At 41.9% G+C, this 16,635-nt stretch overlaps 1 long non-coding RNA gene across 1 annotated transcript; it reads right to left on the minus strand.

Annotated features, from left to right (window-relative positions):
- Positions 1-1,543: 1,543 nt before the first annotated feature.
- LOC128137557 (uncharacterized) lies at positions 1,544-16,282 on the minus strand. Its single transcript, XR_008233728.1, has 8 exons — positions 13,158-16,282; positions 12,394-12,509; positions 11,695-11,775; positions 11,197-11,281; positions 8,435-8,596; positions 6,434-6,745; positions 5,888-6,164; positions 1,544-3,754 (listed from the first exon to the last, which is right to left on the minus strand). It is a non-coding gene; the product is annotated as an uncharacterized LOC128137557 (long non-coding RNA).
- Positions 16,283-16,635: the final 353 nt, after the last annotated feature.

The raw sequence follows: 16,635 nt of genomic DNA on the forward strand, positions 1-16,635 counted from the left end.
GTTACGAGGCGTTTTGCACAGCCTGGGCAAGCTAACCATCTACTCTGCCTGCTACGTCGTACCAACACTTAGTGGATACGTTGCAAAACAGAAGGTAAATAGTTTTGAATGTGTCTCGTGTATGGAAGTCCGGAACAACCGCACTCAAGGCAGTGGAGTGGTACTGCTCTTAAATTGGTGTGAGGGAAGAATTATGTTGTCTGACCTGCGAGGGGTTTTAGCAGCAGTGGTAAGTAAAAAAGGAGCAGGTTTCCCATGCCGCTCTTGGATTTACACCATCTTACAACCGAGCTGCCGTGAAGAGCTGTGGAACTGTCCAAGACAGAAATAATTATTTAAAAACCAAACACACACAGCTGAATGGCTAAATTTGGCATCAGTCCTAGAAGTACCTGGACATGTTTCTGAACCCCCCCCTAATTTTCTTATCTTTTTTCCTGAATAATCCTCACCCTCTAATTCTGATTGAAAAATACCTAAAAATAGTTACAGAGAAGAACTCTAATGAATTATGCAATGGACATATGCTCTCGCATCAAATCTTGATGTTTACTTTATCTGATGTCATGCAGAAGATTGAAGCTTGGGACTGTGCTGGGAATGATCCCAGATATGCAGTAGGATTCTAGGTCACATCACTTCATCTCTGATCAGGCGTGGGAGCACCTGGGAGAGCAGATGGCTAGACAATGTAGCTATCACTGGTGGTTTTAATTTTCCTGGATTAAGAAGCAAGTACTATGCAAGTCGTTTGATTTGCTAAAGATGCAGCAGCAACCCCCGCACAGGAGAACCTTCCAGAGCTCTCATGATGAACTGCCTTCTCACACAGTTTCTGGTAGGACTGCAAATCTACAGGCAACTCATTCACCAGTCGTTTTCCAGTTATTGCCATTTTTATCACATATCTCAGGAATATCCTGCCAAAAAAGACAATTTAAAATCTAGCTTCCAACCATACAAAGTGCGGTACGCTTTCGCCCAAGGTGACTGTAGACAAGGGGAGAACAAAACCCTTTAATTTTTTTTTTTAATTCTTGGTGACTGCACCTCCTTGCCACTGTGAATCTGCAGCCTTCAGATCCGCTAGCTGCAAACCTAGGTTGTTTCCAGAGCATCCTCATCCAGCATCGCCTTAATCAGAGAACACACTGCATACCGCAAACCAGCAGCTTGCTTCGGTTAGTCCTCACCCAGGTGAGCTGTCTGCAAGCCATCAAATTAGCTGCTGTCTCCTACACTCTGGTCAAAAACGCAGCTGGCATGAGCTGAAGCTGCTCGGGAAAGTCACGGCTGGCAGCACCAAGCCCCAAGAACTGTTAATCTTAACGATGATCTCTCACTAGGAGGTTTCGGGGCTGAACTTGGGGGAATCTTGTCCTGAACAGGGAATAAAGAAACAAGTATTGTCCTGGAAAAAGAATTGCTAATCTTAACACACTGGACTTGATGATCTTAAAGGTCTTTTCCAACCTAAATGATTCTATGATTCATTCTGTAAGTAATTCATTAGCCAGTGGTGAAAAAGAGCGCTCTTTCAGAGATGGATACAAGGGGGTAAATTTATTTCTAGTATAACTCTATTGCCTTCCATGGAAATACATTAGGAGTGGATTTAGTCCAGTGTGGGTGTACAACGTATCACTACAACTTCATCCTTAAACCACACAGACAGATGTGAAGATTACCACGAGGGTTCCCAGATTTAGAATTCATAAATGAATTTCTCGGTTCTCTATAAAAAGCGCATAGCAGGATTATGTAGAGAAAATTACACATTCTGACACTAAATTTTAGTTAGGAGCAGCTTCGAGATAAAATTAACCAGTGGTAGCAAATGTATTATAATGAAACAACACTGATACTAAAAAAAAGCGAATTACTCTCTTACTTTCACACCTATCAAATTTAGAGGAAGAAAAAACCTACAGTACCACTGTGTGTATTATCAGGACAGTCAATGAGACATGAAACAAGGACGAACTCCATTTGCCTGGGCAAAAAGCCCAGTTTGGAAGTAATTGCTGTAGTGGTGTAGCAGCTGCAGATATAGCCAGATCAAATCCAAAGATCAAATGCTTATTTCATTTTGATAAAAGTCATTAAACCACAAATCAACTTACTTTGGAGTACAGTCAGGAAATAACTCTGTATATACCATCTGCACATAACTCTCCCCTAATAAATTAAAGCACTGACAGCAGCTTTCTTATGTGAAATCCCCAAACTTATATTTCATTAAGTATCAACATTTCTCATTTAGATTTTATTTAGCAGATAAGCCACTGCACCATGTTTAAAACCAGACCAGAGGATTTCTGAGCTGAGGGGGTGCGTTGGGACCGTCTGCCTCACTCGATGGCTCAGGATCAGGCTTTCGAATGCATGGGAGACAGCCCTCTCCCTTTGAGTCTCATGATGACAGACAGAGAAAGGAACAGTGTCGAGGGCTTACCTATAAAATCCGGGGAGCAAGGAAGCTCTGGAAGCGTGGACTTCTTCAAGGATAGTCAAAATACAAGCAAGAGCGCAAGAAAAAAAATTGTAGAATGTAGCAATAGCATCAGAGCAATTTAATTATTGAAGTGCACTTTCTTCAATACATTACCTTGGCAATTTAATCAGTCTTTGGAGAGCTTTTGGCCATCCGCTACAGGGCTGCTTCAGCAGGCACAGCCTCTGCCTGCAGGGTTGGGGCAACACCCGCCGAACCCCCCTGAGCATCCCTCGGGTCGCTAAGAGATTTGGTACAGTGGGTACGGGGTGGGAAGGAGGATTTCACAGCAGTAGAAAGCTTTCTACTTCTCTCTGCTTCAATTTGAAGATTCCAGAGTCTTCATTAGTTATATCATTCCAATACAGACCATGATGCTACTGTGCATCGTGGCTTCTCAAGGGGCTGATGTAGGTTGTGCTGTAGAACCAATACAAGGTTAATAGCCTTCCTATACTTATTTAGGCTTGCCTAAACTCATACGGGCTTGTGAAGAAGAATTTAGGACTATTTTATTAGAGTCAAATTATAAGAGTCTCACTCTTTTTGAAGAGCATTTTATTCTCCTTTTTAGTTCATCAGAATTTAAGCACACAGGTTTTGTAGTAACACACATCTCTGCAGTTGTGCCAGAATCTGGCCCAGTTATCTATATCTACAAAACAAATTTCAGCTTTCATGCTGTGATTATAGCAATCAATCTCAAACTCTCACTGCCTATTAACTTAATAGATTGTTCTGGATGTCTGGAACTGCAATTCTAATACTACTAATGCTCATCAAAACTTTGAGGGAGCAAAGATCAAAACTTCATCTTAATAAATTAATCAATTTTTTTAGACTAGGAATCAATTTGTTGATTTACTCCTAAGATACCTCCCACAAAAGGTAATTCACTGCTACCTGTGCCCTTCAGAAAATCTCTGCATTAATGATTGATGGATTTAGAGCGAAAGAGATCATTATTAAATTCACGATTAGCAAAAAGTTATCAAAATAATGTTAGCCCAACTAATGGATAGATTATGAAATTTTCATATAAATTCTTTTCTTCATGGTAGTTCTTTTTTATATTTACCTGCTAAGGACAAAGGGACTCACCTACTTGTCCTGTGTCGAGCTCCCACCATTCCTGGGATGGCGTCCTGTCCTCTGCAGAGAGCCCACAGAAGAGCTTCTTTTGGGTTGAGGAAACGAATACTCATTTCTGGCAGTCTTCTGCTGTCCCACATATATTCTTTTAGTGAGTCTCCCTTCCACCTGCATTAATGATTTGATTGGAAATTTTTGCCATGTAAGTGGGAATTACTTCTAATCCTCAAATTATTAGAATTCTTAGCATCCAGGAATTATTTTTGCAGATAAAAAGAAAAGTTTTAAACAAGTTTTGAAATATTCTTCTGAAAACTAATATAATAGCATAACTACTGGATTTTTTTAATAAAACCCCACCAATTTGAATTAATATTTATATTAATGGATTCTCTGTCTATGCTAAGCCTTGACGTGTTCTTACTTCAAGCCAAACTTTTCAAATATTAACCAGGAAGAAAGGGAGTTAGTCTACAATGCACAGTTATCAGGACACCAAGGCAAAGTTAGTCTACCAAAGGTGATGATATTAATAATGACATTTATGCTGCAGGAGTTTAATCAGACTGAAAAAGAATTTGTAGTAAAGATGTCACAATAACTCAAGACAAAATGAAAATCAGTCCGAAGGCATTCAGTCCTTAATTAGTTTGGGAGTAGTAGATTAAAGATAAACTTAGAAAAATTGGTGGAGTGACTGGTTATTAGGGGCCACTGGAATGTATAATGTCACATTAGATTTTTCACTTCTTGATGCTTTTAGGTAAGACCAAGTGCAAAATATTTTAACACACACAGGAGCTGATTTTTTTTCATTCTTCAAATGATCAAACATTTTTGCTTTTAATAAAACCAATGACAGTCACAAGCCTTGGTTGTTGACACTGATTTTTTTCTCCTAAACATGATGAAATAATGAGCTCTGTGACACCTTGGTTATATATGGAAAATTGCAACTCTGCGTACAGACAACATTCAATTTATGTGTATTGCCTTTTGAAAATGAGGGGAAAAAAAGGTGTTTCTGATCGTCCACAAGAAGTTACTTTCTTGGTGTTGGCTTGTTCTGTGCAAAACACATGAAAGGAATAACAAAGCAGAATGTTCATAAAAGAATGAGGAAGATTTTCAAGCTCTGTTGATTGATCTGTATGTGTTCACATTTAGGTAAGAAGAAAAGGCATCTATGCAAAACATCTTGCAGCCACCAGTAAATGGATTGTAAAGCCATGGGACTCTGGCAGAGCTTTTCCAGCCGAGCCCTCGTGTCCTGCCTGGCTCTGGGATGCTGATTCCCTTAACATCGGGGTGCCTGGCTGCTTTCCACCCCCACTGATGTCAACAGCAAACTCGCACTGATTTTCAACTCTAAGCTCACAACGTAATATATTGACCAAGCAAAAATAGAAGCCAAACACGTAGGTCATTCAAAATACCTCATTTTATGTTCTTATTAGAGGAAGAGACCTGAAGTAGAAAGGAAGTTCACTCAGACCAAAATCCTGGGAAGCTGCCATCTCTGACCAGGAGGTTATCTGTCCAACATCTCCAAGACCTTCTGCCACGAATTTTCTCCCTGACTTGGGTACCAAACAAGTCACGTAGAGTGGCCCATCCTTCATCTTCCAGTAGTATTCATTTGAAACAAAGACTAGGGAAAAAACCCACGGAAAAAACCCACAGAAAAAACAGTAACGTACTTGTCTGCCTGATTTGGTGAAGGAACCTTAACCCTGCATCCTGTGGGATGGCTTTAACGACCCGTTTTGATTTCACACAAAACATTTTCTTCTAATTTATCCCAAGTGGAAGAGACTCAGCAGATTAGCGAAATGCAAAATGAGGAAGAAAATGCATTTAGTAGAAAAATCTAGCATTACATAGATTGTAAATATCCTAATAGTAATAGCAGAGGCTATTTTGAGAACGTTATTCAACTATATTCCTGCTTTAAACAATTTCTGCATCAAACCCTACCTAAAACAAGAACACAGTGAACAAAGCAAAACAGCAGCTCTCCCTAATTTACACTCAAAGTGGTTAATTTTCTGGATTGACTAATGCACCGCTTTTTATTGTAAACTTCATGCAACCGTATCAATACGCATTTCTCATCTAAAGAAATACCCAACAGCCATGCTAGATTCCTGTCTGCACACTGCATCCCTGTGAACATCTACAGTGCCTCATTAGCATCAACACACTCTGGTTTAAATAAAAGCAAACCTGCACTTGCCTAACGATAAAAGTATGGTCTTGAACTGTCCGTCTTCAAAAATTCCCCTCTCTCTTTGCCCTTACCCAAGGACAGAGACATCTCCCCATCTTTAGGATAGCTTAAAATGCTGTTCTCAGCCTTTCGGTGCTTGGTGCATATGGTGCTCCCCATGCCATTTCCCACTGCAATCTTTCTGCCACTTCCCTCGCTGGCCTTGGGCTTTCTGTACAGGTGCTGCAGCAGACTGCTTCTTTACTGCTGATTTGTGCTGTCTATTCACTCTCTCTACTCTTCTCCTTGGCTCGAGTCATGCTGTTTTCTTCTATGCTGGATTGTTAAACCAAAGTATGAATAGCATCCCTTCCAAAAAAAAAAAAAAAAAAAAAAAGGCACTGTTAAATCAGTTAGGCTATTCTTTTGACCTTCCATAGGGTCAAAATAGGTTGAAGGCTTTTTCACCTGTATTTAAACATTTTTTGTTATGGGAAAGGAGTAAATTACATTACATACATCAGCAGTATGAAAGGGTCTACTGCTGTGAATTTTGGAGTACAATTCCCACAGCCAGCGAGGAGAGTGATTTTGTCTCACCAGCCCATAAGATAGACTACAGTTTCTTCAAACCTCACTTTGTTTTGGTTTCTTTATTAGAATCAAGAGAGATTTCTGAGTGAGGAGCTAAACCGAAGCGTCAGTGGGTGGGTAACTTGCAGGGAGGTCAGCATTTACACCCATCTCCTCCAGGTCACGTCTTCTCAGCAGCCTCGTGGCACTGGTCCGGCAGCGGCACAAGGGGGATCAGTTGTCTGGGAAGCTTAGCAGGATGGAGAAAAAGACAATTCTTCTACCACGAGTAGGCAGGGAAGAGGGCAACCACGGCAGATGGCAGAGAAGAAACACACAGTGGCTTGTGCTGGATGACTCGCTCTCAGTTAGCATTTCTGGAAAAAACAACAGAATTGCCATATAATTACATGCATCCCTCACACTTTGTCTTTCTCCCTGCACAGAGAATCCCTCTTCGTAACCTTTGGGGGACTAGAGGCACAAAAAGAAAGGTGCCGCAGCAGCAAGGCGTGCTGGCCGGCTTTTGCTGAGAGAAATCAGCTTGTGCTGTGCTGGGCAGTGGCGCGGCCGGACCGCTCCTGGCTCCTTCGCTGGTGCTCTGAAGGAAGGCCAGACCTCTCTCCCCTGCCCTGCCACCTCTTCCACCACGACACATCACTCGGCCAACGCTGAGCACATCTTTGAAAGCCCAGTACACTCAAGTCTTCTACTTTTAACGCCAAGGTCCAAGTCAGAGCAGAGAGCTTAGAGTTTACTCTCTTTAATGTCATCCATAAAATTAATTACTGGTCATTTAATGAAATAAATTGACCTTATAATAAGGTTTCTAAAAATGTAATTGGTGTAATTCTTTAAATTACTTTCCGTATACAGTAACAAGTTCTTTCCTGCCTTACACTTCCCCGAATGCTGTACGCAGTGAGTATAAGGCAGGGAAGAGTTTAACCTCTAATATATGTGTCATGCATTTATTTCCCTAGGGAAGTGACCTGATCTAGAGCATCGGCTATTTACAACACATTCAAAAATAAATCGCGAGGCAAAAAGGCAGAAAGGCTGTTACGAAAGGCTATATTTGTTGATAAAACTAGAAAAAAAGTAATACAGCTGTGGATCCCCATACAAAGTTACCTTCGCACTATGCTGTAAATTTTAAATTGTTACTAAACCCGTGTGTTACTCACAACTAAGGCAACTCCCCGCAACGGGCACAGCAACGCCGCACGGTCAGAGCAAACAGCCCCTGCTGTACGCTCATCAGTCCAACCCTGAACAATTTCTTCCCTCTCTGGCCTACGGGATTTGAGGGCACGGCTCCGGACTAGATCCCTCTTGGATGAGATGGCCTCATCCGCACTGCACACCCGCTGGGACCCGCAAGGCAATCCTACGCCAGAATGGCGACGTCGGTCCAAGAGAGCGGAGATGATACCAGAGATGTTTCACAGCTCATCAGAGCTGCGAGACAGCATGATGATGAGAATATGCATTGCATCTGTGACAGCAGCCCTGGAGAGTTTCCTCTTGGAGGGAACTAGCTGGCTCGCTTCAAAACAGCATCTAGCGTGGACAGTCAGACGGCGAAGACCAGGAGCAAACAAGGGAGTGAAGTTATTTGGCAACAGAGATGGGCCCTGAGTCATTTCTTGGATCTGGTCTTCAGACACAGTGTGACAGTCAGAGCTATAGTCAGGTTTTGGAAGAGCCGCACAAGGAGCAGACAGTGGATAAACATGCCAAATATCCTCTTACCTTCTAACTGTCCCATTTCCCCAATGCTTAGTCTTGCCTGTTGCTGCAGTTGCTGTCAACTGACCACATGGCACTACACTGCAGCTCCGGAGACAACATTGGTTATTTTGGTGGGGTGAGGACACTGGGGAGTTTTTATTCAAAAAAATCTAGGATAGTTGAGGAAAGCTCAGCTTAATCTGACCCTACTGGATAATCTTTCTGAATAACATCTGCATTTGGCCTGCAGCAGAGGGAAGATTAGAAATTTCCGATCATTAAGTCTCACGAATACAGATTTTCAAGCATTCCTCATAAACCCAGAGCATCACCTGCTAATGCGACTGCTTTTCACTCTGCCACGTTCCAAGTAGGCAATCACAGGAGACGGCGGTCGCAGGCAGTATTTATTTGCCCACGGCGGTGCATCTCGGCATCTGGGAGTCGGTAGGCGCGTGAATCGTGGGACACACGCTTAGGGCTTGCGGGGACTCCTGCAGCCAGAAGGGAAAAGACGTCGTTTCAAGAAGAGCTACAGTTCTTTCATTCTCTCCTTGTTTTTTTCTTGATAGCTATGAGCATTTGTCCCTTTTCATTCCCCTTGCTAACTTTTATCAGCAGAGAAGACCATCGAAGAATGACACCTGAACAGAGCGACAACTTACCTGCGCCAGCAAAGCGAGACTCAAAGTAAGTCACTGCACTGACTTCTTATGATGAAATATTGATAGAAAATACTATAACACAAGAAGTTTAAAATCACTCAGTCCTTTATATACAAATCTTTTCTGTTCAACTGTAGCCTAGTGGGACCAGATCGCTTTTTTAACTTACATATGAATAAAACGTACTTTTCAGAAAAGGCAAACATATCTTGTGAGAAATTTCAAAATACATTTTTTTTCTGTTTGCAAATTTTTTAGGTTTTTTTCCATTAGTCATTTTCAGCAGTACATTATGAAACAAAGGGTATGAGAAAATGTTTTTATATTCTGAAGACATTACAACTTTTCAATCTTCTGTTCTTTTTCCTGTGGCAAAAAGGAAAAGGAAATAAAATAAATTGGAAGAAGAATTTTCTTGCACTAGAATTACCCAAAACCACGATTGATGTTTTTGTAACAGGAAAATCTGAAGAAATCAAAATGTTTTCATGAAACATTCATTGAAACAATATGCTGACAAAATAGTTTTTCAGTCAAAACTTTTCACTGGGTTTACTTAACATTGTACATATACGTTGAAAAATTTGTTTCTAGAGTACCAGAAGGCCAGAGGGTTTTGTCTCACTTAACTGCTTTTTTCAGAATAAACCCTACAATACCCTTGAGGTCTTTGCAATCGCTTTATGGGGCTACGTAAATGCTCTCTTAGATGTGCTGAAACAACCCATACCCTAACCGTAGGGCCACGGTGGCGCTCCAGCCTGCAGCTACCTACCCAGCTTCCAGAGGTTTCTCGGCTGAAGGACGATGGGCACAACTGTGCTACTGCACCTCCTAGCTCAACCTCCAAGTAACCACGAGAAGTCCCCCCGTGACCAGAAATCCCATTTGAACCCACCCAAGTGCACCCAGCCAAGGCTCCTGCCCCGTACACCACTGCTGCAGAGACCGGGACTTCCAAACACCTTGGGGAGGCAGATGTTTTGCTCCACCACTCCACATCTACTCGTTTGATGAACTGTGAAACTATTGCATGCTGATAATTAGTAAAACTTGCTGTAACTATGTAATGATTGTGGTGAAAGAAATCAAGTGACGCCCCAGGAGCCATCCACTAATTATTTGGTATCTAATTAATGACACAATTTATTTTTTGACCTCCTTGTCAAACTATGCAGAGTTCTAATTAATTGATAAAAGCTGAAACTACCAAGGGTGTGCTGAAGTTTAGTTTGGTCAACTTTGAGACAGGAGTGGTACACCCATTGTCTCCGGCACGTTGTGTAGAGTTCAGTGACACAGATCGAGAGGAACCAGAACACAAAATGCTGCTAAGATGAACTTGGCAAGATTATGTGAGTAAAATATCATCGCCTGAAGCCATGCCACCTTGCTGGGATAACATCCAATCTCTTATGTCAAGCTACATAAACCAGGGTAATGAGTGAGGAGCACCTAGATGGCCCAGGAAGGGGCACTCATTAGTCAGCATGTAGCATGCTGTCATCTTGGTCAGAGGCACACTGATTTCTAGCCAGGAAGGCACAACTTACCTTCTCACGAGTGCCTTTTGGATGAGTGGCAAAACCAAAAGGACAGCTAAAATAATTATTGATCCTGTTGTGGAATTTTCTCACACATGCGTTTTCATGGTGTGAATATAGCCCAGAGACTCAAGAGCCCTTTTGGGCTCTTCAGGAATAAATGAAACCTTATACCGTCCCCTAAGGTGTTTCAAGAGAAAAAAAGCTGTGCTTACGTTGCAGCCAAACCACGCAGCCTACAATAGAAAGGAGAGAAAGGGTGGCCAAAGTGGAAGACATCTTCCCTTATAGAATATACTCACTCCTTTTCTTGAGCTCTCTCTTTCTCAATTGCACTTTTTATTGACAGATGCAAAGCAAGACTAATGAACTATTGATAACACTGGCACAAAGGATTATTAGACAAAGCAATTTTATTTTGTGGGCATTGATTTATACATCACAACCACAGTACAAATGAAAATGGTAGTTTAGATAGATGAACTTGAATGCTAAACAGGTAGTCATCCTGTTTATTCCTAATACCTGGCCTAAATGCACTTCTAGATATGCTTACTTGTACCTCTGTGTACTCTATATACTTATAGATAACGCTTGCAGATTTTCTAGATAATTAATGGTATTTGGAGAGAAACCTAAAGCAACCCAAACATTAAAACAGGAATGCTGTTTTGAAAGGGCGTGAATCTTGACATCATACTGAATAGTTTTAATGTGAACAAGTGATTCCCAAACACACACACAAAAAGAGATGTCCGGGCACAGAGGGAATCCGCTAGTAAAAGTATGTGAAAAGAAGGGGCTTGTCCTCAAGCAGCCTGTAATAAGTATGAAATTTGCTGGCTTGAGAAAGAGAGTAGGCTGAACCAGGAGGATGGGTCTTACCATTTTACTGCAGGCAAGTAACTCTGTCCACGGCCTCTTGGAGAGCTGGTGCCTGTCCAGAGCCAGCGAAGCTGCTGATTAGCATCTGCGAGGAAATAAATTCTGTCTGATCCTGAGAACCAGGCAGACATAGCGTCCGAATTTTAATTCTCATCTTCTGTGGCATTCGTCTGACATTTAATTTGACGGCAACTGCTGCGTTAAGGACTGTCTTAACCCAGATGGAATTATGAAAACAGTAGTGAAATTTGTCCTCTTACTCTGGTGAGTCCAGAGGGAAATTTCAAAGACTAAGACATAGAGACCTAATTTTGCTGGCTTTCCAATGGCAAATAGGTAGCCAGCACCCATTTCTGTCTTTAAAAGCTTCCTCTAGCTCTCCTGGTGAGTAATCAATCATCTCTTAAAAAGAACTGCCATTGGCCTCTCCACCATCATGATTAATACTCAATCCCTCCAGACCACAAGCTCAGCTAAAACAATATGAAGGGCACGTACACAAGAAGCGATCCGATGATGCTAAGGCAAAAACAATACCCAGGATTTCCAAGAGAAGGCTGTTCCACTTGCAGTTTCACTCTGGAAGATAGTAAAATAAAAATGCACTTTAATGAACTTCTAGAGAAAAAAGGTTTCCTTTTTTTTAATACAAGCCAGAACAACAGGACACTTCCCCTACCTGAGGCTCTGTTAAACGTGACTCTCAAAAAGCCATCTCCAATACTCCAGGGATTAAATTATTTTCTGAAAGCCAATTCGTTCCCATCGTCACTACTGGTATAAAGCTATGAGGTTTTTTGCAACCCCACCCCCCCCTCCTTTTCTCCAATGCTAGAAATAGATTAAACCGGCACTTCAGGATGCTGAGCTGCAGTTTCAGCTGAGCTCTGTGGTTCACAGAGATTTATCAAAAATGAGAAGATCAACATCTAGGAGTTGTCTCATAGTGCCCAGGAGCTCAAAGAAAATACAGCAGTTACAACAGTAACCAGAGAGAAATAAGGAAAGTGTTGGAAAAAAGAAACGCATGGTCCTTGAAAATCAAAGGTTGGACACAAACGGGAAGATGCTGTGCTGATCAGCACTGTCCATTAGTGAGCAAGAAAAACTCACTGCCTGCGTCCTCAAAATGAAAAAGCAGGCAAAGCTGCCCTTCATTTCAGCTCCAAGGGCTGTTATAAACTTCCTCGCAGTTACCTGTCAGAGTGTCCGAGATGCAGAGTTTTTCTCCTGTTCTATTTGCAAACAGCATGCTATTAGCTGGAAAGTGATGAATGTCTATTTGTGATCACTTCTTCTAGCTTAAGCTATCACTGTAATAGTAAAACACAATATTCTGTAAGTGCATTCTCTTCTTCATACACATGCATGTAAAGCAAATTACGATATATATGAAAAAGGCTAAGAAAAAATTGGAATATCTGTACAGTAAATACTTATCATAGAACGGGTTGGGTTGGAAGGGACCTTAAAGATCATCTAGCTCCAACCCCCCTGCCATGGTCAGGGACACCTTCCACTAGACCAGGTTGCTCAAAGCCCCATCCATCCTGGCCTTGAACACTGCCAGGGATGGGGCATCCATGGTTTGTCTGGGCAACCTGTTCCAGTGCCTCACCACCCTCACAGGGAAGAATTTACTCCTTATATCTAATCTAAATACACCTTCTTTCAGTTTAAAGCCATTACCCCTTGTCCTATCACTACATGCTCCTGTAAAAAGTCCCCCTGCAGCTTTCTTGTAGCCCCCCTTTGGGTACTGGCAGGCTGCTCTAAGGTCTCCCCGGAGCCTTCTCCTCTCCAGGCTGAACAACCCCAACTCTCAGCCTGTCCTCATAGGAGAGGTGCTCCAGCCCTCTGATCATCTTCGTGACCCTCCTCCAGACTCGCTCCAACAGGTCCATGTCCTCCTAATATTGGGGGACCCAGATCTGGACGCAGTACTGCAGGTGGGGTCTCACCAGAGCGGAGCAGAGGGGGAGAATCACCCCCCTCGACCTGCTGTCACGCTTCTTTTGATGCAGCCCAGGATACAGTTGGCTTTCTGGGCTGCAAACACACATGAAGCACAAAATCACGTCCTCTGCATAATCAGTCTTTGCTTGGATAACCCTCCCTGCCTAAACTAATACTTATGATTGAGAAGCATCTTGCAGCCAGACTGCATCATTTCTACTAAAACTAATATAATGCAGGTGGAACAGAGGCACTGACAGAGACTGGATTTCACCATATCAGAAGCAGTGACATCCTTTCCCTGGGCCAGAGCAGGACCAAGCATGCCCTGTGCTCTGCTGCTGCAGAATTCCTTCTCACACAGAAACAAAATACAGAAAACCTGGGGCTATTTCCAAGTCACACAGTGAGCCAGGTAGGATTCTGCAGAGAAAGACTGGCTGCCTTTTCTTCCCAATTCCTACAATGAAAGTGAAGGGGAAAGTTATGGATTCATACAATGAAAGTTAAGGTAATTGGAAACACCAACACGTGGTGCTCTGTATTATCTCTCTGAGTAATTTTTATTTGGTGGTGTCAGTCTCTTGCATGTACATGGTAGGTGTCTGCGTGGTCTCTCTCGATGTCGCTGCCTCTACTTTCACCTTGGACAGACTGCCCTTTCAGCACATTAGGCACCCTCACATGCCTGTCTGCAGCCAAGGGAACCTTGCTCTGTGTTACACTTCTTGCATCTACCTTTCACGTAAGTGTATTTTAGAAAGAGCTTGTCCCAAGGTTGTACACAATAACAAAGAGATAACATTAAAAAAATTCAGTATCATAGTACATAAACTCAACCACCTCAAGTCCACTCCAATATTTCATTAGCTATTTCACATGCGTAAACTGAGCTGAAGTACCTAGAGCTGTAGACAAGGGCAGTGAGTACAACCACAGCAAGATATGAGAGCACCCAGTTTTTTTCCAATAAATAATGATTCTAATAAACACCTATAAGAGACACCCATTACAAAGCAATAAGCTTGCATAGCAAAAAGGAATCTGAAAAAGAAAGCTCCACAGTAAAAGAATTCCTGCACTCAGGTAGGACTTTGTAGGTCTCCTAATTCCTTTACGGAAGTCAAAGGCAAATTCCTCCGTGAAGAAACAATGTCCTGGCCATCCTCCTCTCCCTCCCATGCACCAAGACCTTCTCCTTTACAGATTCAGAAATAGCCTGAAGGAGTTAAGCTAATCCAGACGAGAGTGAAATGGAAGTAACTCCCATAAGACCTTTGGGAAAGCTTAATCTAATCTTCTCTTGTGAACTAGATATTATTCCCCTTTTACTTGCCTTCAGTGGTGATAAACTGCAGACAAAAGAGATAAGGGACTCACACACCTCACATTTAACCACTCATAGTAAATACACTTCTCGCTTTTGCTTATCTTACAGCCTAGTATGGATTTCCTTTTAGTAACCTCCTGAATTACAATCAAATTATACTTTCAGGGCCATTGAATTGCATGACTTGCAATACCTTAATGGGTTCTGTTCCGGCTCCTCAGGAAGGACTTGTAATCCCTGTCATCTTGTATATTTCAGTGAGACTTAAGGGTATGCTTCACTGCTATGCAGAATAGCACGTACCCTAAATTTACCAGAGTAAGTTCTGTGCAAACAGGGCACAGGCGAGTGAGCTGCCTCTTCTAAGAAAAATTTTAATAGCGTATGTTTCTTCTTTTGCCTTACAGTGACAGTACAGGGTTTGAATGGTACAGTAATTCCAAAAACTCCTTCAGACATTTATTCAATTTGAATTAATTGTGCACAGTCTATATGCCTGGTGTCGGCTGCTCTGCAAACTATTTGAAAATAAATGAAAGTATTAATGCTCAGAAACGGTGCAGCATGCCACATTCCTCTTGACACCACTGACAGCGTATTTCTTAGATATGCTTTCACCCTATAATAAAGAAATTGTTGTTCTGTTAGTTATGGGCTACATAGCAAAGGAAATACAGCATCTGGTCTATAGCTTTCTTTGCTGTGCTGAAATCAGTTTTTGAATTATATAAACGTTTAGGTAATTGAAATACAAGAGAGGGAGAATAAACACAATCTAAAAGTCCTAAAGAGACCTCTTGTCAGGACTGATCGCTCTCCCCTGAATTTTGAAGGTCAGGATGGTATCCAAGGTAAATGTGCTGATTCGTCAGAAGTCAGTTCAGATGCACAGCTGTTCTCCTCCTCCTCCAGGCTCCCCCTCCTTAAGGATCCAACATGAAAACCAGAAAACATTTATATTACTCACACGGGACTAAGTGAAGAGCTACAGTACTGTGCATCTCCTCTCCCGTACTGTCTGACACAGTAAGAAAAATATTCTCCAGTCCATGTTTGCAGCCAGAATATCCTGTCACCGCACAGTGATCCTCTGGCCAAGACTTTCAGTTGTCAGTGTGGCTCGTTACTTCTTCAACTGGGCAGACTCTGGGGGAGAGGCACTCGGCTGGTCTTCGAAATCAAATCTTTTAGGCTGTTTTATGCTGAGTTCCTGATGAGTTTCAATAAAATTGACAAGTTACTTTTCCCTCTCCCTCCCCAATTATACAGGTACTACCCTGCAATTATACTGCATCATAAAATAACTGGTGATAACTTCTCTTTTCAACAAGTTATTTCCCAGTACAGTTCAATGAATACATGAATAAGCAAGTATAGCAGTAGATTAAGGGATTATGGACATAACTGAGTAAGAAATGAAACAAAGTATTGAGATCTTGAGATTATACTTTGAAACAGTAGATGAATTATCTGTTGCTGAAAATAGGTTATTTTTGGAAGGTGTATATGACATCTCCAGAAAAAGATCACAGGAGGTATCTCTGAATACTTCCCCCACTGATAGCAAATCAGGGCCATATAAATAATTAAAAAATTCTGCTTAGAAGACAAAGCATGTAGAAAAATTGCTTAACTTTCAATACTGCTGATTTTGTATCAGTTAAAACAAGTGCCATACCACCACCACTCTGTACACCCCCAAACACAGAAGAGCTGGAATAAACTAAGCTAATTAAAAAGTTTCTATTGGTTTGAGCAAAATCACTTTTGGTGTGGGTATTCCCACTTGGGTTTGAACTTCTGTCCAATGGGGTACCTTACTTCTGTTGACTTTGTTCTACATCTTGAAGACCAACAGCACTTACAAGAAAGTAGGTATTTAGTAGAGATTACAAACATGCAGATGGTTCGACCAATGCAATTCTCATTATTTTCAAACAAACTAAACTACAAATAAGCTTAGATCTAGAGAGGATCTGAAAGGATCTCAGGTATGCAAAATGCCACTCCTGTACCTACCAAAGTAGCTCTTCTTTAGCAGCTCTTACAGCTACTGCACCAAAACCATCAGGTGTTAGTTAGCATCACGCTGGTTCACACAATCTGAAAGCGCACCGAGGAGCAGTGAGGACACTTTGGAGGTAAGAACGTCT

The sequence above is a fragment of the Harpia harpyja genome, chromosome Z, assembly GCF_026419915.1.
Source record: "Harpia harpyja isolate bHarHar1 chromosome Z, bHarHar1 primary haplotype, whole genome shotgun sequence".
Lineage (NCBI taxonomy): Eukaryota > Metazoa > Chordata > Aves > Accipitriformes > Accipitridae > Harpia > Harpia harpyja.